A 27263-nucleotide genomic window follows, 5' to 3' on the forward strand; every position below is an offset into this window, starting at 1 on the left:
CTCTCCCTAGTTCTCTTCAATGTAAAGGCAGCGAAAAGAGAGAAACATCCAGATTTGCAAGATTCGGTTACTATAACCTTATAATACAAGTAGCATTTGCATCCAGACCTATGGTTTCCTAGTACGGACTACCTCATAGGGTTGACATCAGCAAAGAGTTTGAGCTAGGAAGACTGAGTGGGGGATATGTACAAACAACATTTGTTTTTTAATTGTTGTTGATGCTATTTTGCCTTTTTGTTGTTGTTGTTATATGATTAAGGTTAATGGACCAAATGAAACCACTAATTGCCACTAAGGAACAAAAATAAATATTTAGTGCCAGAGACAGAATAGTAAGTTATAAAGATTTAATAAATTATATATTCTCTTGTCAGTAAATAGTCAGACATCTGTTCAAAGTTGCCTATCTAGGTGCAATAGATACAATGGTATGTTGGAAAAACCTTAGGAGAATGTCTAGGGAACAATTGGATAAGAGGCAGCAGAGCCTGCAGCTGTACAGGGCAGGGCAAAGAGGGTCAGTGAGACCCTCCCTAGTTTCTCAGGCTATAAAGGAGATAGAGGGAGAATTGTTCTTTCAGACTTGCAAAGATCTGTTAACGTAGCCTTACAATAAAATAGAATTACCCTGTTTTCCCCAAAATAAGACATCCCCTGATAATAAGCCCAATCGGGCTTTGGAGTGCATGGCAATAAGGCCAAACACTTATTTCAGGGTTCAAAAAAATATAAAACAGGGTATTATTTTCGGGGAAACACGGTAGTTCATTTGGTTGTGTTCCTGACTAATCTACCTGGTAAGGTTGATAGTAGGCTGACATCTTCTATGTGCAACCAGGCAGGGGGCCCGAGTGCGCCAAGAGGCCGAATGTGTTTCCTTGTTGTATTAACACCAATAGTAACAAGTTTACTGGTGCTATATATATTTATTCCATACGGTTTTAATTGTTTTTTATGATGTACTCTGCCTCGAGTATGTTGCTGGGATGGGTGGCCACAGAAATCAAATAAACAAATAAATCTGTTTCCATCGCTGGTCTTCTCAGTATGATCCAAATTCCTTTCAGTCCAAGTCATAAACATTTTTTTGGGAGCTCCCAAAATTGTGCTAACTTTGCTACCTTGCGCCATTTTCAAGCCGCATACCCCAAGTCATGCTCCCCATGTTTCAGAAACCTTCAGAAACCTTCTGGTTTCTTTCGGGTCTCCAAATAGGGCACACTATTTGGAGAAATGTCAGGAGCCCTGTTCTCACAGAAGACCTCATTCTCCAAATCATGTGCACCATTCCTTCTCCAAATAGCATAATTATCTGGAGAAGGAAATTTACTTAAATGGCAATAATCACACTAGTTGGAGAAAGAATGGTATGCTCCTTATTTGGGATTCCCTCCGCTTAACAACTTGAAATTATCAATTAACAACAGCAGCTGGATTTTAGATAATTAGCATATGTTAGATTAAGATTGCTAAATGAAATACCCTGTATCTTGCTCTGGGAAGTCGGGGAGGGGGAGAGAAGGGGGAGGGGAGGGAGGGGCAATGGGGAGGGAGGAGGGGCTTAAAACTTGGTTAAAATGTTTGTAAAAACTTTTCAATTAAAAAAAAAAAATAACAACAGCAGCTGGAAGTGCCAGGATTGCAGTCATTGAGCAATGTGGTCATGTCATGCCTTCCTTTATGAACACATTGCTCAGCAGCTAAAATTTCAGTCCCAATTGTGGTTATAAGTCAAGAACTACCTCTACAGTTTTCTTACTGTTTATCAGTACAAAGCAGTGGTGGGCTGCTGCCGGTTCAGACTGGTTTAGGCGAACCGGTAGTTGCGACCTGCGACCCGTCCACCTGCCCACCTGCCTACCCACCTGGGCATAATCCTGTCCTATATTGCTGTGTTTTTGACACTGCACGCATGTGAGGAAGGTGTGTGTGAGCAAATTGTTGTGTTTTTTATACCACACACATGCATGGATGGTACGTGCGAGTGAATTGCCATGTTTTGTGACACCGCACATATGCATGGATGGTGCGCGCACTCACATTTCTGGTGCTGGGCGAACCGGTTGTAACAGTATGTGACACTCACCTGTGGTACAAAGGGTTAAAAATTACAACTGGGACACAAGGTGAGAAATTTCAGTGGATTCAAGACAAAGATTATAATGTGGCAGAAAGCACCAGCCTATCCAAGTGAACAGAGATCTTCTTAATTAAATAACAAAAGATCCTTTCTCGGATGAGATTGCCATTTCCAACTGCAATACTAAATAAGCAGAAACTGCAACCAAGCAGATTGTCTGAGCGTTCCCTCTAGGAAACACAGCTAAGTTCACTTTCTTGGAATTCCTACAGGGTGGGCACACTTTCACACATGTCTTTCTCCCTATAAAGAGCTCTTGGGGAAGGGCTCTGGGCAGCCACCGTAATCTTGGAAATAAAGTTCAGCTCACATTCAAGCAACTGTCTTCATTCTGGCTCAGAAACAAACTTGGTAAAATTTATTTCTAACACAAACAACAAACCGGCAGTGTTTGACATGCTCAATGGCCAAGGAAAATGGATTGCCTGTTAAAAGAAAGTGAAGATACTAGGATGGTAGAATGGGAGCGACATGGAATACCTTGGAAAAGACACGGTTCCTTGACTGGCTGGAAAAGAACACTGCAATGCAGGTCATTCTCAATTTATGACCATAATAGACCCTACCCATCACAGTCATAAATCATGACCGTTATAAATCAGCTCAACCATGTGATTGACCCAATTTTATGACCTGTTTTGTGGCGATAATTAAGCAAACACCATGGTTAAAAATCTACTAACGCCGCTGCTAAGTAAATGCTTATCATTAAGTGAATCAATGGTTCGCCATTGGCTGGTTCTGGATAAAGCAGGAAGTAAATGCTAGTTTTTAACAAAAATGTCTAAAAACAGGTGTGTGACTGCAGGATGCTGCAAACAGCTGCAAATGCAGGCCGATTGTCAACTACCTAAAATATGGTCATGTGACTATGGATAGCCGTTGGAATTTTGGAACTGAGTCATAAATCCTGGGGGGGGGTCAGCTGTAATTTCAAACAGTTGCTAAGTGACTATCTGTAAGAGTCACGGTAGCACAGTGGTTACAGTGCAGTACTGCAGGCTACTTCTGCTGACTGCAATTTGGCAGTTCGAATCTCACAAGCTCCAGGTTGACTCAGCCTTCCATCCTTCCAAGGTCGGTAAAATGAGGACCCAGATTGTTGGGGGCAATATGCTGACTCTGTAAACCGCTTAGAGAGGGCTGTAAAGCACTGTAAAGTGGTATATAAGCCTAAGTGCTGTTGCTATTTGCAAACAATAATCATCTTTCAGCAGGGAATAAAACCTAACCAATATTCGCTAGTCTTCAACAGTTAAGCAAGGTCAGTGCTGATTACTACATGGATAGGAAACCACTGGGGAATTCCAGGGGTTAGGGTGAAACTGGGGGATGAAAACAGCTGGAGGAAGGAAATAGTAAATACAGGTGGTCCTCAATTTACATCAGTTCATTTAATGACCGTTCAAAGTTACAACATCACTGAAATAAGTGATTTATGAGAGTTTTTCACACTTACGACCATTGCAGTATCCCCATGATCACATGGTCAAAATTCCGATATTGGCAACTGACTCATATTTACGGGTTGCAGTGCCCCAGGGTCATGTGATCACCTCTTGCAACCTTCTGACAAGCAAAATCAACAGAGTAATCCGTTTCACTTAAAAAACCGTGTTACTAGTTTACCAACTGCATTGATTCCCTTAACAACAAAAACTGTGACAAGAAAAGTCATAAAATGGGGCAAAACTCACTTAACAAATATTTTGCTTAGCAACAGAAAATTTGAACTCAGTTGTGGTCGTACATTGAGGACTACCTATATGCACTTGAAGAAATTTCACTATGTATGTTTGTGTGTACATATAAACGTATACATACAGCTCCTAAATAAATATATTCTTGCAGGTTGGGAAAATGCCATGTATTTAGCAACATTTTTTCCCCCTGCAAAGTATTAATGGATAAGGATGGCATTCATCACCGCATTATTAATCTCCAAAATCCCCGGAAGGAAACTTTATATTTTTTAATTTTAACTCAAGGTATTTTTCCTCTTAATTTACACAAAATTAACTTTTCATTATTTTTCCTTTTTCATTATACAGTATATGCTGCTTGAAATGTGTTATCTTGCTCATTACACGAGCAAAACGCTTTAATGAGGACAATAAAATTAAGGAGTCGGCATGATGGGATTCATCCTCTTTTCTTTTTTTACACAACCCATAATGAAAACCTGGCTGCCGTCGATGGGACAGACTTCCTGATTGCCTGTTGTAGATGCAGAGATTACAAGATTCAATCATCATTAAATAAAGTAAGAGCCCTCCACATGTCTTAATTTCACCAGGCGGCTGAGTTCTAATCCTTGGGGTGGGGGGAAACACAGGATGTGAAACATTAACTAAGACTCTATAGAATTTAGAGTTAATTTGCAGTCCAGGTTTAACCCGGTGTGGATCATGTGTGCTACAGAAGTTATGTATGTGAGGGGGGGTGGATTCTATTGGGCATAAAACAGAAGAAAATACATTTTAAAAAAAAAATCTACACAGACTCCCTATTTTTGAAATGTCAGGGCAGGGACTAAAACCAGGACATTTAGTGAACTCTGGCTAAGCCATTATAAAACAATAGTGAGTTCCCTATTGCTCAAGTCACAGCTTGAAATAACTACAAAAAAAACTGGTGGTGAAATTCAATTTCTTTTACTACCGGTTCTGTGGACGTGGCTTGGTGGGCGTGGTGTGGCTTGGTGGGTGTGGCAGGGGAAGGATACTGCAAAATCTCCTTTCCCTCCCCACTCCTTCATGCCCATTCCCACCCCATTCTGGGGCCAGACAGAGGTGGTATTTGCCGGTTCTCCGAACTACTCAAAAATTCCGCTATTGGTTCTCCAGAACCTGTCAGAACCTTCTGAATAGCACCCCTGGGTGGAAAAGTCCCTTGATGTGCAATAAAAAGGTGGGTGGGGAGATGACACCCAATAATAATATTTGTCTTGCAACTGAGAAAATGTAAAGCATTAATCAAAGCATTGCCGCAGCGTCCGAGAAGTAAGTGAGCCAGGTGGCAGAGAAGGTGAGAAGAGACATGCTTGGAGGAAAACTTCAATATTCAGATTGGTCCACAGAATTATATAACGTGCCCCCCCCCCCACAAACAATCTGCAGGCAATATTATGCTCACCTTTAGACTTCTTGGTGCTGTCTGAGCTTGGGTTGTTTGCTTTCAGATCTCATATCCTAATTTGGTAACTTCATCAGAGCAAGTCAATATACAGAGTAAGTTATCTGTTGGACAACGTTTCACTACTCCTTCTACCAAATTAGATAGAGTAGATATCAGTGGTGGTATTCAGCCAGTTCTATCCGGTTTGGGCGAACTGCTAGCAGCGGCTGCGGATGGCTCCGCCCACCCGTCCGGATGTAATCATGTCCCATTTATCCACGTTTCTGATGCTCTGCGCATGCACGGAAGGCCCTGTGCATGCACGGAGGTGAGTGTGAGCAGGCTCACATTTGCGAACCAGTAGCGAACGTAAGTGAATACCACTCCAGTGAAGCATACTTTGCGAGTTGAATGTTTTGCATGCTTTTGCTTTTGCCATAACTGCATGGGAATTAGGGAGGGGGGATGGGCCATCTGGACAGGCTCCCTCTCAGCTGGTTTCAGCCTGTTACTCAAGGTCACAAAGCCCCGAGGAAGACCTCTTCTCACCATCCAGCCTCAGAGTTCTCAAAACACTTTTGCGGCATTTTATTGGCTACCGGTATACATAGGGCATTGGGGTGGGGGTGGGGGGGGTTGAAGGGAAATTTCAAACTCCGCTTGATGTCCCTGCAATCACTGTCTCTCAGTAAAAGTTCCTTTTGAAATGCAAATTGTTTCGCGAGTCATGCTTTCCTGAGAAGGTAGCGGAGGCAGGTCCTTACACTTGCCCTAGTCCCTATAGAATAGAATAGAATAGAATAGAATAGAATAGAATAGAATAGAATAGAATAGAATAGAATAGAATAGAATAGAATAGAATAGAATAGAATATTTATTTATTTATTTTATAAGTCATATTTCTATGCCGCCCACTCTCCGCGGACTCTGGGCGGCTTACACCAAAGACAGTATACTAAATAGCATATTGCCCCCAACAATCTGGGTCCTCATTTTACCCACCTCGGAAGGATGGAAGGCTGAGTCAACCTTAAGCCGGTGAGATTTTATCCACTGATCTGCTGAACTAGCAGTCAGCTGAAGTAGTTGCAGTACTGCACTCTAACCACTGTGCCACCTCGGCTCTTATAGAATAGAATAGAATAGAATAGAATAGAATAGAATAGAATAGAATAGAATAGAATAGAATAGAATAGAATAGAATAGAATAGAATAGAATAGAATAGAATAGAATAGAATTTTTATTGGCCAAGTGTGATTGGACACACAAGGAATTTGTCTTGGTGCATATGCTCTCAGTGTACATAAAATAAAAGATACGTTCATCAAGAATCATAAGGTACAACACTTAATGATAGTCATAGGTTACAAGTAAACAATCAGGAAACAATATCAATGTAAATCGTAAGGATACCAGCAACAAGGTTACAGTCATACAGTCATAAGTGGGAAGAGATGGGAGATGGGAACGATGAAAAGATGAGAAGATTAATAGTAGTGCAGACTTAGTAAATAGTTTGACAGTGTTGAGGGAATTATTTGTTTAGCAGAGTGATGGCATTTGGAAAAGAACTGTTCTTGTGTCTAGTTGTTCTGGTGTGCAGTGCTCTATAGCGTCATTTTGAGGGTAGGAGTTGAAACAGTTTATGTCCAGGATGCGAGGGGTCTATAAATATTTTCATAGCCCTCTTTTTGACTCGTGCAGTATACAGGTCCTCAATGGAAGGCAGGTTGGTAGCAATTGTTTTTTCTGCGGTTCTAATCCTTAAATATTATCATTTTATGGGGAATTAGGAAACATGCTTTTTCAATAGCAGCCCCTACCATATGGAACACCCTTCCCCCTGAAGTTTGGCAGACCTCCACCTTCCTAGTCTTTCATAAAAAACTGAAGACCTGGCATTTCTCCCAAATTCTGACATGGGTTGAGGTGGGTGAGGAGATCTTCTGAGAGACTGTATGTCAGATCTTTCATTCTGACGCCAGGTGTTTAATGTTTATGGGTTTAGTATATTTCTGTATTGTGTTTCATTATTAATATTGTTTTATTGCTAATTGGGAGACACTGAGGGTTCAATATTTGATGGGCAGCAGTGGAGGTATTTAGCCATTTCTATCCAGTTCGGGCAAACCGATAGCGGTGGCTGTGGGAGGCTCCGCCCACCCGCCCGGATGTCAGCACATCCGATTTCTGATATTCTGCGCATGCGCAGAAGGTCCTGTGCATGTCCAGAGGTGGCACACATGAGCGAAGAGAGCATGCACTCCCATTTGCGAACCGATAGCGAAGGTGTTGTGGCCCGTCAGCAGCCTGTGCAGCTAGTAGCTGATTCCAACAGCGAGGAGGCTGATGTGGTGCTACGCCAGCAGCCTGTGCAGCTGGCACTCGAGTCAGACAATGAGGAGGCTGGAGAAGATGTGGTGCCAGAGGTGGGGATTCAGCCAGGGCCTTCAGAACCTCCAGAAACTTCCATGGGTGAAGAGAAAGAAGAGGAGGAGCCTCTTCTCGATGCACGGCACGCAGAACTGCCAAAAGGCAGGAGTGGCTCCTCAGGAGGAGGTCTCCTCAAGAGTAAGGCTTGGGGCTAATTGGCCACTCCCTTAGCCTATTTAAGGATGGACGACAACTGAGACAATTTGCAGGGAACAATTTAGTTCACTCTCCTTCGTTCTTTTATCAGTTTCCTGCAAATTGCTTCTGGGCTTTCTGCCAATCCTAGTAAGATTACGATTATTTATTCTTTGGATTCTTGTAGGCTGTAAAGAAAGTTAATTAACAGTCTTTGTTTGAAAAAGACTGCTTTAATTTAGTAAACTAAGGCTTGTACAGACTTTGTGTGTGCTGCGTTCTTTGGGGTCTGTAGCTGGGGCAGAACAGAAGGTAAGTGAATACCACCACTGATGGGCAGCTATATAAATGTTTTAAATAAATAAATAAACATTATAGTTGGGTAATGATACATCTGCAAGAAAACATGCAACTCAGAGAGCACCAAGAACTCCACAATTCAGCCCTGAACTACAAATATTACCTTCTATTATGCTCACCCTTGTCTTCTGAATTTCTTTCCTCACTTGATTTAAAGATATCAAAGAAATCAGAGTGGATTTCTGAAATCTGCAAACAAATCAAGCATCATGATAGGTGACAACAATGAGCTGTATTTATTTGATTCGGGCTTCTATGGTCAAAATTTGAATACCCTTAAAATATCCTGAATTATACAGCTAAAAATGAGCATGTGCTGTATGTGGAAAGTTGCACAAAACCAGAAAATTTAAACATCCAAACTGGCATTTTGGGGGAAACTGTATAACAAAATGACTTCTGAGGAATCACTAAAATTACTATTAATTCAAGGGAACCAGAGGAAAGAGCCGCTAATGAAATCTAGCTCAAAAATACTCATCTTCAAGTTGACTTTTTCCAAAAATCTCCTTCTAATTTATTCATTACCTCTAATTAAGGACAATTCAGATGACATCAATCTCAAGATGTTAAGCAGGGTTAGGACGTATTAGGGCCTACGTGGCAGAACAATTTCAGAGCGGCGGATTAGGGTGAGAAGTACAAAAATACCTTAGAAAAAGACAATTTTCAGACAACCTTTGTACCATTGTAAAAAAAAGGCAACTTGGATATTTCCAATCACCCAGAATCAAGCTTATTTCAAAGGAATCTTTATCTTGCTGATGAAACAAGCACATTCCTTTTAATTATAACATCGGAAGTAACATTTTCATTAAGAAACGTATAAACAAAATCAGATCCCCTATTCCAAGTCTCAGCATTGGAATGCTTAGCTTTGAAACTCAGCACTTTTATCACAGGTGGATAAAGGCAGATTGTTGCAGCTAAAGGGGAAATTGCCTAATGCCTACATCCGAGGATATTGCTTATTGCAGAACTTTTAGATTGAGTCCCAGTAGGAAAAGGCAAAACTGAGCAAACATCTAGCAAATCAGTTTGGAGCCATGAACTGTATTGGTTTTACATGAAGCTATACCAAGAGAAAGAATACAGGTAGTCCTCGACTTACGACCACAATTGAGCCCAACATTTCTGTTCCTAACCGAGATATTTAAGTGAATGTTGGCTCATTGTATGACCTTTCTTGCCACAGTTGTTAAGTGAATCTGGCTTCCCCACTGACTTTGCTTGCCAGAAGGTCACAAACTGTCATCATATGACCCTGTAATATTGTAACCGTCATAAATATGAGTCAGTTACCAAATGTCTGAATTCTGATCATGTGACTATGGGGATGCCGCAACGGTTATAACTCCAAAAAGCAGCCATAACTCGCTTTTTCCAGTGTCGTTGTAACTTTGAATGGTCACTACCCTGTTTCCCCGAAAATAAGACATCCCCTGATAATAAGCCCAATCAGGCTTTTGAGCGCATGTGCTAAAATAAGCCTCCCCCTGAAAATAAGCCCTCCCTGAAAATATTTAAACGCAGAGCTGGAAATCAGGTAAGACGGCAAGAGGAGCCCCATCTTGTTCCACGTACCCCAAAATAATAAGACCTCCCCAAGAATAAAGCCAAGTGCTTATTTTGGGGTTCAAAAAATATAAGACAGGGTCTTATTTTCAGGGAAACACGGTAAATGAACTGTTGTAAGTCAAGGATTACCTGTACACATAGAATCTATACAAACATCAATACATAGAAATGGGCAGAAGTAACAAACTGAATTTTAACCATAGATGAAGAGTAAAGGGTTAAGCAATAGAATAGGATTTTGCAAAGGCAGGGGAAAAATTAGCATCACTTTGAACAACTATCTATGACTGTACAAAACAAACAAGATTTTAATGAACCAGCTTTAAAAACAGATGATTTATATTGCACAATGAACAGATGATTGAACTGTGTATTTGAATTAGCTGAATGCTTTATTTTGTATTAGATTTGTCACCAGAATAAAATATTCCTATTAGAGTTGAACACTGTATTTTCATCCCATTTGCAACCTATTTTTTTTTTTTTTTAAACCTTGTCCTATGTTTTGGCACCTGCCAGGCATTCAAACAAATTCACTTCCAACAAATACTTTTTGAATAACCGGAATATTTTTTTTAAAAAAAATGCATCTAATTCCCGCAACATCTGACCTCTTTTGTATCGGATCTCAGAAATGCCTTTCTCCCAGCATTAAGATTCAACGAGAGGACTATAAATTAAAATGCTACACGGATGATGGAGTACTAACCATTTATGCAACCTCAACATGCAATAAAACAGCTGATGAAAACAATTAAAGGGTTTGCGAAATTCTCAGAGTATAAAATTAGCATACAAAAAAGAGAGATAATAATGGGACAATTAACCCACAAAGAGGAAACTTTTTGTTAGGGCAATCCAACTAACAAAAAACCCAAGTAAAATACTTGGAACTGCATTTGATATATTTCAAAATAACTACACCATGTTATTTTTTTAAACAAAATTAGAAAAAAATGTGTAGGGTTTCCTGATTGAGTAGGGGGTTGGATTAGAAGACCTCCAAGGTGCCTTCTAACTCTCTTATTCTGATACAATTGCATCCCGAGTGAAACTAAAAGTTGTATGAAAGAAACGTGACCATTAAAATGAATCTATTACCTTTTGAAAAGAATTGTTTTAAATGGCACCAACCTGAATCCCAGAAAAAAAAAATCTGCAAGATTGGCAAAAAATAAAATAAAATACCCAATGCATTTATTTTGAAAGGAAAACAAAAATGTTTAAAAGATTCAAAAGATGGAGATGGGCTTTCATTATATTATCATGGAAGCTGTTTGTCATGGATAATTAGACCCAAATAGCAGAATGCAATATTAAGTGGTATAAATTTAGACAACTTCCCAGAGATTTCTGGTATAAGGAAAGAAGATTAAAAAATTAAAAGGGTATATTACACGACAGTGTTTGATAAAAACATGGAATTCCACAAAAACAGTAAATCTAGTCATCTCGTCTTTTGCTTTGCTTTCAAATGTCTTTTAATCTGAAGACAACTATTGTACAAATGTGTAATTACCTATCCTGTTTTCCCCAAAATAAGACATCCCCTGATAATAAGCCCAATTGGGCTTTTGAGCGCATGGCAATAAGGCCAAACACTTATTTCAGGGTTCAAAAAAATACAAGACAGGGTCTTATTTTTGGGGAAACACGGTATATAGATGTAGTCTATCCAGACTGTAGATACAGACTAAAAACACAGAAAGAATTATTCGGCAAAGCCCAAAATTTACCATAGCTGATGTATTTGCAGATGGTTGGAAGAATAAAAAAAAAACTATTTTAGGAAAGGAGTGGTTTTTTTAAGACAAATGACAGAAACTGAAACACTTTTACAAGACCATGACCACATATTAGGACTTATATATAAATTGGTAAAATTCCAAGTAAAAGAATTGAAATGGAAATGGGCTGGTCACATAGCAAGAAGAACTGATGGCAGGTGGACCAAGGCAGTCATTGAATGGATCCTACTTGATAAAAAGCATCTCCAAAAGAGACCTAAAAGAAGATGGATCGATGACATTGTCGAGCGGCACGACGCGATCGACACCAACCGCAGCAAAGCACTCGAGTCCAGCCGCTGCAGCCTGAGTGGCGCGCTCGATGGGGGGGGGTGGACATGGGCCACTGGGTGCTGGTGGAGGGGTTAGCGTACCGGCTAGGCGTTCCTGTGCACGGGGTTTTGATGGGGACGCGTGGGCATAGAAGGATATCTGCAAACAACACGACTCCGGCAACACCCGGGATGGATGACGTCATCCCTGCGCGGCCGGAATGACAGCTGCGGGAACTTTGAATCGCCCCAGCTGGGAGCACTTTGCGCTCGCTCTATAAAAGGACACTATTACAAGCTCCCAGCAGCCGCGTCTTTGTATGGTTTGCAATCCGGTTTCCACCGAGAGCTGTTGTTGCCGATTAAACCAAGATACTCCGATTCCGGCTCGAGCGTGTTTCTTGTGCATCAGCAAGCCAGGGTCCGGGGAGGCCGAGAGGAAGACGCGGCTCCTCTTACTCACTGGGTTTCTCAGCAGCGGAGCGCTATGGCAGAGGGCGCGGACGCCCTGCCTGAGGAGACGTTCCCTGAGGGGAAGGAGGAGGAGGACGAGGGGGCTACCGCCGCCAACCCGACGGAGACCAGTGAGCAGCCGGTGGTCAGGCCAAAGCAACAGGAGCCGCGGAAGGAGGGCACTGGAGCAGTCCCACGGAAGGGGGGTCAGGAACCACAAGGCTTCGAAACGACTACTCAAGTTAGTGCGGGGCATTGGTGGCACAGCTCCGCCCTACCTGGGACGCGGGTGCAAACACCACCCCACTCTGGCGCTCAGTTCCAGGGTTGGAGGGAGCGGCAGTGGATTGAAGAAGAGGAAGGGGACTGGAGCTACTCTACGGGCCCAGGAGCAACTACCATGGATGTTCTACGAGATAGGTTCGGGGAGGCTAGCTTCCGGGACGCACCCTCCTGGCAGCCATGGGCCCCCGGTGGAGACCCCTCTGAGATGTGGCAGGGGGGCGGGGCCATAAGCAGTGGCTCTGGGGCCATCAGACCCCGCCTCGCCAGTCCGAAATTTAAACTGGAACAACGCACGAGACGGGCCAGCGGGGAGCGCCAACCCCCAGGGAGAGGCAGTACCATTCAGCCCACCGGGGGGGAGGGTCTCCATGCACCTACTAGAGCTCCTCCACGACCCGGTAGGGATAGGATAGTGGTTCACGCCACGGATAGTCAACATGATCAGGGCGATGCAAGGCAAAGACCAACCCAACCCCGCCAACCGGAGCCATTGCCGATGTGGGGACCCGGGGTGTGGACCCCTCAGACCCCCTGGGGGCTACCCCCGTACAAGCTACGTTTGACGGGTCAGCAGAAAAGGTGGCATTGTTCCTCAGTCAAATAATCAGCCACATGGATCTGTACGGGCGGTTGTACCCCTCGCAATGGTCGATGGTGGTTGCGGTGACAGCTGTTCTTACAGGGGAAGCAGCCGACTGGGTGGCCGACCTGCATAGCGAACACGCACGTGAACTAACGGACTTGGGACTGTTCCTAGAGGCATTAAGGAGTCGTTTTGAGGACGAGACTCGAACACAAGTTATAGACGGAGCACTGGTAAACCTCAAACAGCGGGGCCGCCCGGCCAAGGACTATGTTAAAGAGTTCCGCAATCTGGCCGGGAAATTGCGGTCCTGGCCGGAACGCCTTCTGATTCATCAGTTTCAATCAGGTTTAGACAGAGAGATACGCCAGGCCTGTGTGTATCGAGGACTGGGGTCTCGCCTGTCGGACTGGTACAAAGCGGCAGTTAGCCTGGATGTGGGGTTGCGTGAGTTCAGACCCCGGACCACCATCCAGAACCAACCAAAACGAGGGTGGGGCGGGCGATTCGGCGACAGGAGTAGTATCAGGCCACCCCCAGTGCTGGAGACTGGTCCCGGCGAGTCGAGCAGACGGCCGTTCCGGTGTTTCAGATGTAACCAGGAGGGGCATCGGGCAGCTGAATGCCCTCTACCACCACCACGGATGTCCACCCCGCGGCCGCCAGGACCGAGCCCGCGGGACCACTCTCTACGACCATCAGAACGGTCCAGAGCGGCAACCCATACCTCCCTATTGGATACAACAGCACATACCACTGTGAGTGGTTCACCTGGAACGGCCCGTGTTCCTGACCCCTCGGACCACAGTGGTGAGGACGATGAAACGCAAGATCCGATGGTAAGTGACCCCATCCATCCTTTCCTGATACCAGTCACCTTACAGCATCCCACAACCGATAGGAAGTGCACTCTGGAGGCATTGATTGATACTGGGTGCACCCGATGCCTTATACGGCAATCCATTGCAGAGGCACTAGGCCTTCGGGTAGTAAGCCTACGTTCGCCCATCAGATTTGAACAAGTAGATGGAACGTTACTAGGGGGTATGCCGACTGCTAGCATAACCGAACCAGTGGTTCTGCGCATAGGCGACCATCAAGAACGGATTCGTTTTATAGTGATAGCGAAAATGATAGAGCCAATCATCCTTGGTCTTGCATGGTTGGACAAATGGAAACCCCATATCTGGTGGGAGGGAGGGTATCGCAAAGTGAGGATTCCACTAACAGCAGAGTCTTGTGTTGGGTTGCATGCGGAGATGTTACCAGAGCCCCGGTACCCTCAAGTGTATAGCGACCTCGCCCAGGTATTTAGTGAAGAAGAATGTGACACATTACCACCGCATCGGGACACAGATTGTGGAATAGAACTAAAACCCGGGGCTCAGCTACCTAAACCCCGGATGTATTCAATGACCCCGGCGGAACTGAAAGAACTACGCTCCTATATCGATAAGAATCTAGCGAGGGGTTTCATTCGCCCCAGTCGGTCGCATCTAGCCGCCCCGGTTCTCTTTCGTGGGAAAAAAGACGGGGGTTTACGCTTATGCGTGGACTACCGAGGCGTGAACGCTGTTTGCATTGAACCATTGTATCCCCTACCCTTGATGGCCGATTTGCTCACGACCCTATCTACAGGAAAAATCTTCACGAAGTTAGACTTCCGTGAAGCCTACTACCGGGTGCGAATACGCCCGGGGGATGAATGGAAAACCACGTTTAACAGTCCCCTCGGCAGCTACCACTTTCTAGTGATGCCTTTTGGTCTGCAGGGTGCCCCCGCCGTCTTCATGCAACTGATAAACGAGGTGTTGCACGATTATTTGTATCGTGGGGTCCTGGTGTATCTGGATGACATCCTCATTTATTCGGAGACAATGGATGAACACATTCAATTAGTCAGACAGGTACTAACCCGATTATTGGAAGCACGGTTGTTTGTTAAGCTGTCAAAGTGTGAATTCCATCAAAAAGAGATAGATTATCTTGGGTTCCGTATCAATGAAGCCGGGATACAAATAGACCCGAAAAAAGTGGAGGCGGTGTTGGAGTGGCAAGCCCCACGAACACGAAAGCAGTTACAAAGCTTCCTGGGTTTCGCAAATTTTTATCGACGGTTTATTCCATGTTTCGCTAAGACGGCGTTACCCCTCACCGACTTGTTACGAACAAAAGGACTTGTAAAGCCTGGAATAAAGCCCAGACCGGGATACCTATTACCGTGGACCTCCCAGTGCCAAAAAGCGTTTGAGGAGCTCAAACGCCTATTCGCCAAAGAGCCTGTCCTGAAACATCCGGACCTATCACAGGCATTTGTGGTACAAGCCGATGCAAGTGACGTGGCCATTGGAGCTGTCCTTCTGCAGGAAGACAAAACCGGTGTCCTAAAGCCCTGTGCCTACACCTCACGGAAATTCACAACAACGGAAAGAAATTGGGCTATATGGGAGAAGGAGGCCTTCGCAGTGAAATGGGCGCTACAAACCTGGAGGCATCTTTTGGAGGGCAGTACACAGCCGTTTGAGGTCTGGACAGACCACAAAAACCTAGAGGCACTCCAGACGCCTCGCAGGTTGTCTCCAAAACAGGTCAGGTGGGCGCAATACTTCCAACGTTTCCGATTCTCTATGAAGTACAAACCAGCAGGGAAGTTGTTTCTAGCTGATGCCTTATCCCGCATGCCCCAATATCACAGCAAAAGAGCGGAAGGTTTACAGTCTCTGTTCCCTCCTATAGAGGCCGAGGCATGTGCTCTGGGAACACGACAAACCCGTAGTTGGATATCGGCACTGCAACAGGCCCTGGCTACCGATGAATGGTTGCGTGACAACCGCCCTCTTGTAACCCATCGGGATGGGCTAGCGTGGTGGGGGGATAGACTATATATACCCGGTGCATTACGACAACAAGTCCTACGGCGTTGTCATGACCAGAAAACCGCGGGACACATTGGGTTTTTGAAAACCCTGCATCTAGTCAGAAGGCAATTCTGGTGGCCAAAGATGAGAAAGGATGTTGACCAATACGTCAGAGGTTGTCACATATGTGCGATCTCTAAACCAAGACCGGGGAAACCCCTGGGCTTACTACAATCCGTAGCCGAACCGAATAGACCATGGGATGAAATCTCCATGGACTTCATTGTAGAACTTCCGAGTAGTAGAGGGTATACCGTGATATGGACAGTACTTGATCTCTTCTCCAAGCAGGCCCACTTTATTCCCTGTAAAGGGCTACCGTCGGCACAACGATTGGTCCGACTCTTCATTCAACATGTCTACCGCTTACACGGGGCACCCCAACGGATCATATCGGATAGAGGAGTCCAATTTACGGCTAAATTCTGGAGGGGATTCCTCCATGACATAGGAGCAACACAAGGTTTGAGTTCCGCCTACCACCCGAGTACGAACGGGGCTGCGGAACGGGCCAATGCCATGGTGGAACGTTATCTGCGGTCCTATATCTCATACCAACAAAACGACTGGGTGGACTACTTACCCTTCGCCGAAACAGCATACAATAACGCTGTAAATCGCAGTACCGGGTATACTCCCTTCCAGATTGTCATGGGACGAGATTTCCCAGCTATCCCTGAACTAGATCTCCACCCTCCGAAACCCACCACTCCAAACGAGTGGTCCTACGGCCTGCAGAAAGTGTGGCCTTTCGTAAAGGAAGCTCTTAGAAAGGCATCCAATGAATATAAAACCCATACGGACAAAAAACGAACCGCCTGTCCACCGTTTCAGATCGGGGACCAAGTGTACCTTTCCACGAAGTATCTAAAATTGCGATTACCAAGTAAAAAATTAGGGCCCAAATACATAGGCCCCTTTCCCATCATAAAGGTGATAAACCCAGTTACATTTATGTTGAAATTACCTTCTCTACTGGGGAAAATCCATCCTATATTCCATTCTAGCCTATTGAAGCCGGCTGTCATAGCCTCCGACCCAGTGTACAAAACCCCAGGTCCAGTAACGGGGTCCCACTACGAAATTAGAGACATTGTCGACTCTCGGCATCATAGGGGCCAGCTGCAATACCTAGTAAAGTGGACAGGATATCCTGATACAGAGTCCTCATGGGTTCCAGTGGGTGATATAAATGCCCCACGACTCATAAGACGATTCCACAAAAACAATCCCCATAAGGTGCGCCACAAATGAGATTACTAACGGATATGTCTCCTCTTCTTTCCCCACAGGCAGACACCTGGTAAGGGGAGCCGCATGTCGAGCGGCACGACGCGATCGACACCAACCGCAGCAAAGCACTCGAGTCCAGCCGCTGCAGCCTGAGTGGCGCGCTCGATGGGGGGGTGGACATGGGCCACTGGGTGCTGGTGGAGGGGTTAGCGTACCGGCTAGGCGTTCCTGTGCACGGGGTTTTGATGGGGACGCGTGGGCATAGAAGAATATCTGCAAACAACACGACTCCGGCAACACCCGGGATGGATGACGTCATCCCTGCGCGGCCGGAATGACAGCTGCGGGAACTTTGAATCGCCCCAGCTGGGAGCACTTGGCGCTCGCTCTATAAAAGGACACTATTACAAGCTCCCAGCAGCCGCGTCTTTGTATGGTTTGCAATCCGGTTTCCACCGAGAGCTGTTGTTGCCGATTAAACCAAGATACTCCGATTCCGGCTCGAGCGTGTTTCTTGTGCATCAGCAAGCCAGGGTCCGGGGAGGCCGAGAGACATCAGCAAGTATTGTGAGCTCAATTGGCAAAAGAAAGCTCAGGACTGTATTGATTGGAAACACAGGGATGACATGGCCCTATCGGAGCCCAGTTCAGAGGAGGAGGAGCAGGAGTTGGAACCATGATCGTCTGACAGGGATGGTACCTCTCCGTTGGCATGTTAGGGGAGGCCAGGGGCTGAGGACTATACTGTCCCAGCCCCCCCCCAGTTATTGGGGGAGGGTCAACTAGACGGAGAGCTGCCTGCCTTCAAAGACACAGGGGAGGATTGGCTGACAAGCAATGTTGCTGATAGGCAGCAGATCTCCTGTGATGAGGGACAGCTGCCCCCTCCACTCGATCCAAGGTCAAGGAGAGGGGAGTGTAGGCAAGCCAAGAGAAGGGCTGCAAGGCTACTTGGGAGGAGGTCACCCCATCCCTCCTCACAAGGAACACCTGACGGGGCTTTTTGGCTGGCTTGCACTCTCTCTCGGAATGGGAGTGGCATGAGTGAAGGGGAGAAACTGGTAAAGGTGTTATTTGTGCAGCAAATTGACCAGCAGTCCCTCATTGTATGGCTCTTCCAGTTTGGGATGAAAGGAGGTGGACACTTGGAGCTTCTTTTCTGATGCCAGTCACACACATGCACCCCCGCACACACATTTGGGTGGTACAGGCTAGCTTTATTCTCCTAAGGTCATAGATCTGGGCCAACTTGCCCCATGCCATGCAGGAGCCACTAGGGTGGCCGAGAGCAGCCCAGCCAGGAGGGCAAAGAGCCCCTGTGATGCCAGCAGCAGTATGGACAGCTGCTCCATGGACAATACAGCACCTAAAGCAGTCTAGAAGTGGCCCAGCAGTAGCAGGGCCTGTGAGCAGGGTGTGCAGAGGCTAGGGCATGGTGAGAGCTTGATTGGCAGGTGCCACAAGAGCAACAGAGCCAAGGTCAGGCAGGGCAGCGGCAGGTTGCATTGCAGCAGCATGGACAACTCAGGGGGCTGCTCCCTCCGCCTGCTGGCTTGGCTGAAGAGCAGCCCGGCTCAGGCACCACCAGCCCCCAGCAACAGCAGGTGCAGCAGGCCCAGTAGTTGGGCCTTGGGGCCAGTGATGGCAGCGGCCTCTGAAATCGATCCAGGGAAGAACAGACGGCTTCTACCATTTCAGCTCCTTCTGCATTCGTCGAAAGAGCCAAGCAGCAATTGCTCGGGGAAAAAAGAAGTAAGGGAGGTATAGAAATATTCCTCCCCCCCACATGTGCCCCCCCTCCAATGCAAGCAATGTCAGTTGGCCACACTCACTGCCCCACCCCCACCCGTGATGAAGATCTTAACTAGGGGTTCTTTTTGAGGTACATCTTAAATTGCAAGCAGCATGAAAAATCAGGCAAGGGCTTATTTTTGTGGTAGGTCTTATTTTCAGGAAAACATGGTACATATTGGAAATGTTTTGATATAGAAGGAATATTTTATCATATGTGGTGGTCATGTACAAAAGTTCGAAAGTACTAGAAAGAAATAGACAACATTTTTTAAAAAAAATCTTAAAAACAAAGTGTGAATTGAAACCTTTTTCAATTTTTTTTTTCTACCAGGAATCTTTCTAGAACAAATGAATTAAAATTATTAATTCATTTAGTCTAGTAAAATGTATGCTGATGGCCACAAGGACAAATTTGGACTACCATTGGAAAAGGTGCATTTTGCTGGCAGTATCAGATTAGAAAACCAAATTTGGTGAATATGCATGAATGGAAAAACTAATAGAATACAAACAGAATAGAAATTTGACTAATTTCAAATTTAATTCAATTTATTATTAATTATATTATCCAAATTTAAATTCAAGAGCACAGTGGCATATTGGTTAGAATGCACTATTGCAGGCTGACTCTGCTTACTGCCAGGAGTTCGATCTTGACCAACTCAAGGTTGACTCAGCCTTCCATCCTTCTAAAGTCAGTAAAATGAGGACCCAGATTTTGACTCTGTAAATCACTTAGAGAGAGCTGTAAGGCACTATAAAGCTTTATATAAATCTAGGTGCTATTACTATTGCTAATTTCAGCAACATTGGTTTCCTTTTATATACTGTGTTTAGATTATTGTTTTTAAAGGAAAAAATATTTATTGTAAAGATGGTAACCAGAAGCTAGTTTAATGTTTAACTGGATATAATCACCAATTGGCCACAATGGGATGGAAGCTAGAACTGTTTGTTTTTACTCATTATTTTTAGCATTTATTTTTTTAAAATATTTTTTTCATAAGTTTATGTGTATTTATTTTATACTATTTATAATGACAAATAGTGGGAATATCAATGTTAATGTTTATAGTTATGAAATTTGCAATTATTTCCCAATATGATATGATTAGTTGTATATAAAGTATATTCACTTAATTACATAATGAAATAATTCATTTTACATTTGATGACAATTATACATTCAGTTTACTTACTAATATTTTATGTTCTGTTCTGTTCATTCTGTTCATTATATTTTCTTCTTTTGTGTAGTCATATACATATACATATACACATACACACACACACACACACACACACACACACATATATATATATTTCACACTGACTATTATATGAACATTAGAAAGACCAGGAAACTGAGCTGTTAACCTTCTAAAAGGTAAAACACTTGAAACCTCAGTGTTTCAAATATCTCATGTGATTAAAAAAAGGACTATATGATTGTTTTCATGTATATAACTATTTTCACTGCGAAGAAAAAACTGGGTAGCAATGAAATAAGGGGTCCTTGATGCTCTCTGAGCTTGGTTGCTTTCTTACAGATGTTTCATTACCCAACTAGGCAGTGGTGAAATCTAAAATTTGTTACTACCGGTTCTGTGGGCGTGGCTTGGTGGTGGTGGTGGGTAATGTGACTGGGTGGGCGTGGCCATTTTTTTTCTTTTAAAACCATTTTTTCGGCAAAGAGGTTGTAAAAAAATGCTTTCAAAAGGGTCTGACAATCCCAGCTGAGTTGCATGATCGGCAGAGGCTTTTTTTCTTTTAAAAGCCTCTGCCGATCAGGCAACTCAGCTTGGATCGTCAGAGGCATTTAAAAGAAAAAAACCCTCTGCCGATCAGGCAACTCAGCTTGCATCGTCAGAGGCATTTAAAAGAAAAAAAAACCCTCTGCTGATCAGGCAACTCAGTTGGGATCATCATCTTCAGTGCTTAAAAAGTAATGTTATCTGGGTGAGGAATGAAACATCTTCAAGAAAACAACCAGAGAGCATCAAAGACCCCTCATTTCAACCCTGAACTACAAATATTCTCCTTTACTGGTAACAATGAAACGGCATATATGAGAATGCCACTTGGTGAAACTGTACTGTTTTTCTTCTCGGCTTGGAAGCATCTGGCTGGCCACCTATTTCAGTAGATTCAAATAGATTCAATTTACTTACCCAAACTCAAAGATCTCAAATGGAGGCTTTTCTCCAGATGCTTCCATCCAGTAAGATAAAGTTGGCGACAACAAATTAAAGGTCTTTTAGATCCTAGCTGTGAAATGTCCTGTTCTGAGAGACTCGCCGAGTGTATTTTGTCCCTTTCCAGATGAAAGCCTCATTTTCCCATGCATTTTAGGAAACCACTTTAGCTGGTTTATGACTTTAACCTGCTGTGTTCAATATAATTCCTGTGGTTTTCAATGGCATAATGCTATTTTTACACTGAATTGTATAATATTGCATTAAAAAAAAAAAAAAAACAACCCAACCTGCTCAGGGAACTGAGATGGCTGGTCAGTTAAAATGTGTACATTTATAAACATTACATATTTAAAACCCATCTCTTGCTTAATCAGTGGAACAATGTGCCTCCATAAGTTGTGAATGCTCCAATACTGGAAGTTTTTAAGAAGAGATTGGAAAAACCATTTATCTGAAATGGTGTAGGGTTTCCTGCTTGAGCAGGGGGTTGGACTAGAACAGGGGTCTGCAACCTTAAATACTCAAAGAGCCATTTGGACCTGTTTCCCACAGAAAAGAAAACACCGGGAGCCACAAAATCTGGGTGGGCGTAGCCAATTCAATGTCACTCACTTCCACCAGTCACATCCCCCCCCCCCCCAGCCATGCCTACCCAGCCGATCATTAGGGCAGAGAACTAGTTGTTAAAAAACACTGGAACCACAAAATCCTTTTGACATATCTCTCTCTCCCCTCTCCCTCTGTATCTCTCTATGTCTCTCTCTCTCCCCCTCTCTCTGTATCTCGGTGTCTCTGCCCTGGCCACTTCTCCATCCCCTGCCGTCACCCTTACCTTCTCAGGCCAGGCGAGGAGTGACTGGGAGGGGAGGGCGAGAGGCGGGGCCAGCCAATGGTGGGATCACCTGACAGGAAGCCACAGCAGAGGGCCCAAAGAGCCGCATGCAGTTCCGGAGCCGCAGGTTGCTGACCTCTGGACTAGAAGACCTCCAAGGTCCCTTCCAACTCTGTTATCCTGTTCTGTTCTGTTCTGTTTTATTCTAGCCCTATCCATAGTCTTCCAAGACTTGCACACTTACTTAGGGTACCACCCCCAGCAGATGTTGCCTGCCTCTGCATTAAAGGAGAGCTGAGCAGATGGAAGGCAGCTGCTTGTAATAAGAACACCCTCAAACTTAGTTATGGCAGTTGGATTTTCCATGTAGCGCTCAAGGCTGCAGTGCAGAATTTTAGGCTAATATTTCTGCCCCAAAGTTTGGCACATCAAGCGACTACGCTCAGTGACAAATCACATCACCGATCCAGTCACATAACCCGCATGCAGATGTCACAGAAATAAAGATATTGCCGTATCTATTATTCCCTGCTCCACACACACACACACACACACACACACACACACACGCACGCACATCTTCTTTTCTGGCCACTTTTGGGAAGATGAATTCTTTCTGACATCTTCACCTAAACCTTTCTTTCTGCAGTTGAAAAGTATGCAGTGCAATTGATTGAGACAAATGGTTCAGTCAGAAAAGAGTAAAGATCAAAGGCATATTCCCCAATCAAGAGTATTAGGCTGAGTTACTGTTGCGACTCTCATCGCTCCCACAATCGCCTCTCCTGTAATGGTTCAGAAGATCTCGCATAACGGTATAACGTTAAATGTCACTTTCTTTCCACACCTGCAAATCCTTTTTAATTTAGTTCCTCCTGAAAGAAGCCAGACATGATTGAATGCCAGGAGAGAGGTTGTAGCTATGTGCTACGCAGAGTTTCTGCGGATGGATAAGCTTTTTGGGAAGAGTTCATTTCCTTATTGTTCCCGGAAAATTCAAAAGACGCCACACAGATTCTGTTCCCGTGAATAAATAAAGCAATTGTAAGAAAATGGCAATGAGAAAGTCACATTGTACAGGTAACCCCAGGGGTGAAATCCAGTAGGTTCTAACAGATTCTGGAGTACCAGTAGCGGAAATTTTGAGTAGTTTGGAGAACCGGCAAATACCACCTCTGGCTGGCCCCAGAGTGAGGTGGGAATGGCAATTTTGCAATATCTTTCCCCCAGGAGTGGGGAGGGAATGGGGATTTTGCAGTAGCCTTCCCCTGCCATGCCCACCAAGCCACAGCATGCCCACCAAGCCACGCCCACAGAACCGATAGTAAATAAAATTTAAATTTCACCACTCGACTTATGACCTAATGGAACCTGACCATCATGGTCATAAATTGTGACAGTAAAAAAATGGGTCAGTCACATGACCAACCCAATTTTATGACCTTTTTGTGCAGCCATTGGTAAGTGAACAACTGCAGCTGTTAAGCAAATCCACAGCCATTAAGCAAACATAGCTTGCCAAGGACATTATTTTGCCAAAAATTGTAAGTGTGTGTTTTGGGCAAAATTGTTGTAAATACTTGTTTATGTTACCACAGGATGCTGCAAACTGTTGGAAATGTGGTTGCGTTGCCAAGCACCCTAAATTCGGTCACATGAACACCTTCAGAACTTTGAATCCAGGTCATAAGTATCCCCAAGGTGGGTCCATCATAACCCTAACCCAGTTGTAAGTCGAGGACTATCTGTAGGACCATAGATTTGACTGGTTTGTCTAAGTCAATATTTCTCAACCTCAACAATTTTAAGACCTGTGGACTTCAACTCCCAGAATACCTTGGTCATTATGCTTGACTGCCCAAGTTCCTTGCTCCATCAACTTCTAGGCCAACCTTCCACACAGCTGCTATATGGATTATTTGGACTACAATTCCTATTTCTGCCCAGTTTTTCTTCAGTTTGGTGTAGTATAAAGTATTGCATTATACTTCAAATCCTTTCCAGTTACTGTAGCAAGTGGCTAACTGGATATGACTGAAATGCAACATATTTTGTGAACAGCGGGAAGGAGATAACTTCTTTTCTGGTCCAATTTCTTCTCACATACAGCAAAAAAATTGTTCCTAGTTCTCATTCCATGCAAGTTTTCCTATCTTTGTAAGTTTTTGATGCTCTCTGAGCTTGGTTGTTTGCTTGCAGATGTTTCATTACCCAGCACTGAGTATGTTGGGTAATGAAACATCTGCAAGCAAACAACTAAGCTCATTGAACACCAATGACTCCACAAATCAGCATTAAGATACAAATATTATTTTCTATGCTCTCTCCCTCTCTCTCTCTACACATGTACTTACCACATTGTTTTAATAATTCTTTTACTACCGGTTCTGTGCGCGAGGCTTAGTGGGTATGGCAGGGGAAGGATACTATAAAATCTCCATTCCCACCCCACTCCAGGGGAAGGTTACTGCAAAATCCCCATTTCTTCCCAATCAGCTGGGACTTGGGAGGCAGAGAATAGATGGGGGCGGGGCCAGTCAGAATTTTTACTACCGGTTCTCCGAACTATTCAAAATTTCTGCTACCGGTTCTATAGAACTGGTCAGAACCTGCTGAAATCCACCTCTGGTGCTTAGGGATACATGTGCATATGGTTTTATAAGTAATTTCAATTGGCTTAGCAAAATTTGCTCCAAGCCATTTGTTGGCATGGCGTATCTACTGAGTAAAAAACAAGGCAATGCAACTTGGGCTACCTGTCTAGGGAGCACTAGAAAAGTAACCAAACTACAAAATGTAACCAGCCATATTTATGCAATGTGAATAAATGTAGAACCTGAAGGCAGCAGAAGTAATAAAGAACCACAGCAAGGCCAGAGAGAAGATGCCAGGTATTATGACAAGGAATCCCACATCTGTATCGAGTGCACAACTCTTAGGAATGGAAGAAACAGGAATGAAAATTCCTATCAATTCATTTCTCCTTGTTTTGGAATACTTTTATGCTGTGGATGATGTTTAAAGCCAGCTGAGTGATATTTCACAAGGAGATAAAACAAGGCTGAATTTAAGACTTCATGAGTTGGCCAGGATTGCATTCATTGGCTAAGTGTCTCATGTGCTAGCAAAAGAAGTTGCAGACAAGTTGATTCATGTTCCCGGCAGACAAAGATAAATAGCTTCGGTTGGACAGGGCAACATATCCTTTTCAGTGTCCACCACACCTCTCAGTAGGGAACATTTTCCTCACTCAGCCAAAGGATATTTGAAGAGAACATCAAAGAGCTACCTGACCTCTTCTCTTTGCTTCAATAAATAAAAAACCCAAGAAACAACCAACCCTGAATCTTTGCAAACTCAACAAGAGAAGCAAGCCCTTGAGCAACTGCAAAATATTTTTTCCCCTCACCACTGTCCTAGAGTGTTAACTAGTATTGTGGGAAAAATCAGTTCCTACAATAAGAGTGGAATCGATTAAATCAAGTTGATATATCGAGAGATAAAGCCACAGTCTGTTATCTTATTAGAACAATCCCCCAGATTTGCAATAGGAAATGTTTTTCTTTTGGTGCTTGGCATTCCCAAACTGCTCCCTCTACTTGATTTATGGGAGATGTTTCCCTCCAATTTCTTGCAGTAGTCCTCCTATAATCACATTTCCAACAGTTTGATGGAAAAAAAAGTTTCTGAAGGAAAACTGGTGCAGGAAGTGAACTGAGGTGCATTACATACACTACAGTAACTTGAGATCTTTTACCTATAAATAGATAGGTCCCCTCTCTTAAGGAGGTCCATCAAGTGGGGCCATAAAAAGAGCCTTATCTATGGTGGCTCCCTCTTTGAGGCACATCATCCCTATAGAAATAAGTTTTGAGCCCAACTTTGACACTCTTGAAAAGCACTGAAGACATGTTTTTGCCTACAGACCTGTAGACCTCAGGGTGATATGGAGTCCATCAAGAGTTGGTTTGATAGCTGTTGTCAGGTTTATTGAGTTTTGTTTTGGGGTTTTATTTCTGTAAGCCACTATGAATGAGTTGGGCAGCCACATATTTTCTTAATAAATAAAACATAATTATTATGCATGCTTACATTATCAGTTACTTATGCATGAATCTTTTCTGCCTTTCTGAATGTATAAATATGAGTGGATTCCTTCATTGGAGGGAGACCCATCAGTACATGTTATCCAATAAAGACTGCAGTAAGCCTCGATCATTTGCTTTGGGATCCTGCATTTAATTCCACAGTACATTCAACATTAACAGAAAGGACTATCTGAGTATGTTGATTTTCACCACGCTTGCCATGACTGACTTCTAAATCACCTAGAAGTTTTTGCTTTAAAAAAAAAAAGAAATAATGAAACTCCATAAACTGTGTGGTCATTCTGTGGAGCCTATGGTGCCAGTTGCAGGGGTCCTCTTCAGCAGGTTCTGACAGGTTCTGGAGAACCGGTAGCAGGAAATTTTCAGTAGTTCAGAGAACTGGCAAATGCCACCTCTGGATGGCCCAAGTGGGAATGGAGATTGTGCAGTATCCTTCTCCCAGGAGTGGGTTGGGAATCGAGATTTTGCAGTATCCTTCCCCTGCCATGCCCATGAAGCCACACCACGTCCACCAAGCCATGCTCACAGAACCAGGAGTAAAAAAAAATTGAATTCCACCACTGGCCAGTTGGTGTCTTAAATGTGAGAACGGTGCACTTCACTGGTTCAGAATAAAGCACTGATGCAAATCAAAAAAAAGAGCATACAAGATGCCTTGCACTGGATCTTCTCATCCTGCTCCTTCAGCTGCGGTCCAGGACACACATATAATTATTTCCAGGATCAAAAGAACTACTACAGACTAGCTGATGCAGGCGAGATTTGGTTTCGCCAAGAGAAAAAGAGGACTCCGTCTTTTTCTTGGCTTATGCTCAGCTGGTCCTAGGCAATTCTAGCCTGTGCAGAGGCAATCACACCTTAATAAGATGCTGCATAACAACTGGTCTGACAATTCTGCACAATAGTAATTATGTAGAACAATGCCAATAAACCAACCACCTCATCATGCCCATTAAAGAAGAATCAAAACAAAACAGCCTTTTATGGATGATAAAAGACCCCATATCTCACATCTTCTTGTGAAATAATCCA

General features: G+C 43.9%; 1 protein-coding gene across 3 annotated transcripts in view; it reads right to left on the reverse strand.

The window, feature by feature from the left end:
- The window catches only part of MDGA2 (MAM domain containing glycosylphosphatidylinositol anchor 2), a 601160-nt gene that overhangs the window by 398011 nt on the left and 175886 nt on the right, over positions 1–27263 (reverse strand). The gene's annotated exons all lie outside the window — the stretch shown is intronic.

This window comes from Pantherophis guttatus, chromosome 1 (genome assembly GCF_059756535.1).
Source record: "Pantherophis guttatus breed Tessera chromosome 1, ASM5975653v1, whole genome shotgun sequence".
In the NCBI taxonomy this organism is placed as follows: domain Eukaryota; kingdom Metazoa; phylum Chordata; class Lepidosauria; order Squamata; family Colubridae; genus Pantherophis; species Pantherophis guttatus.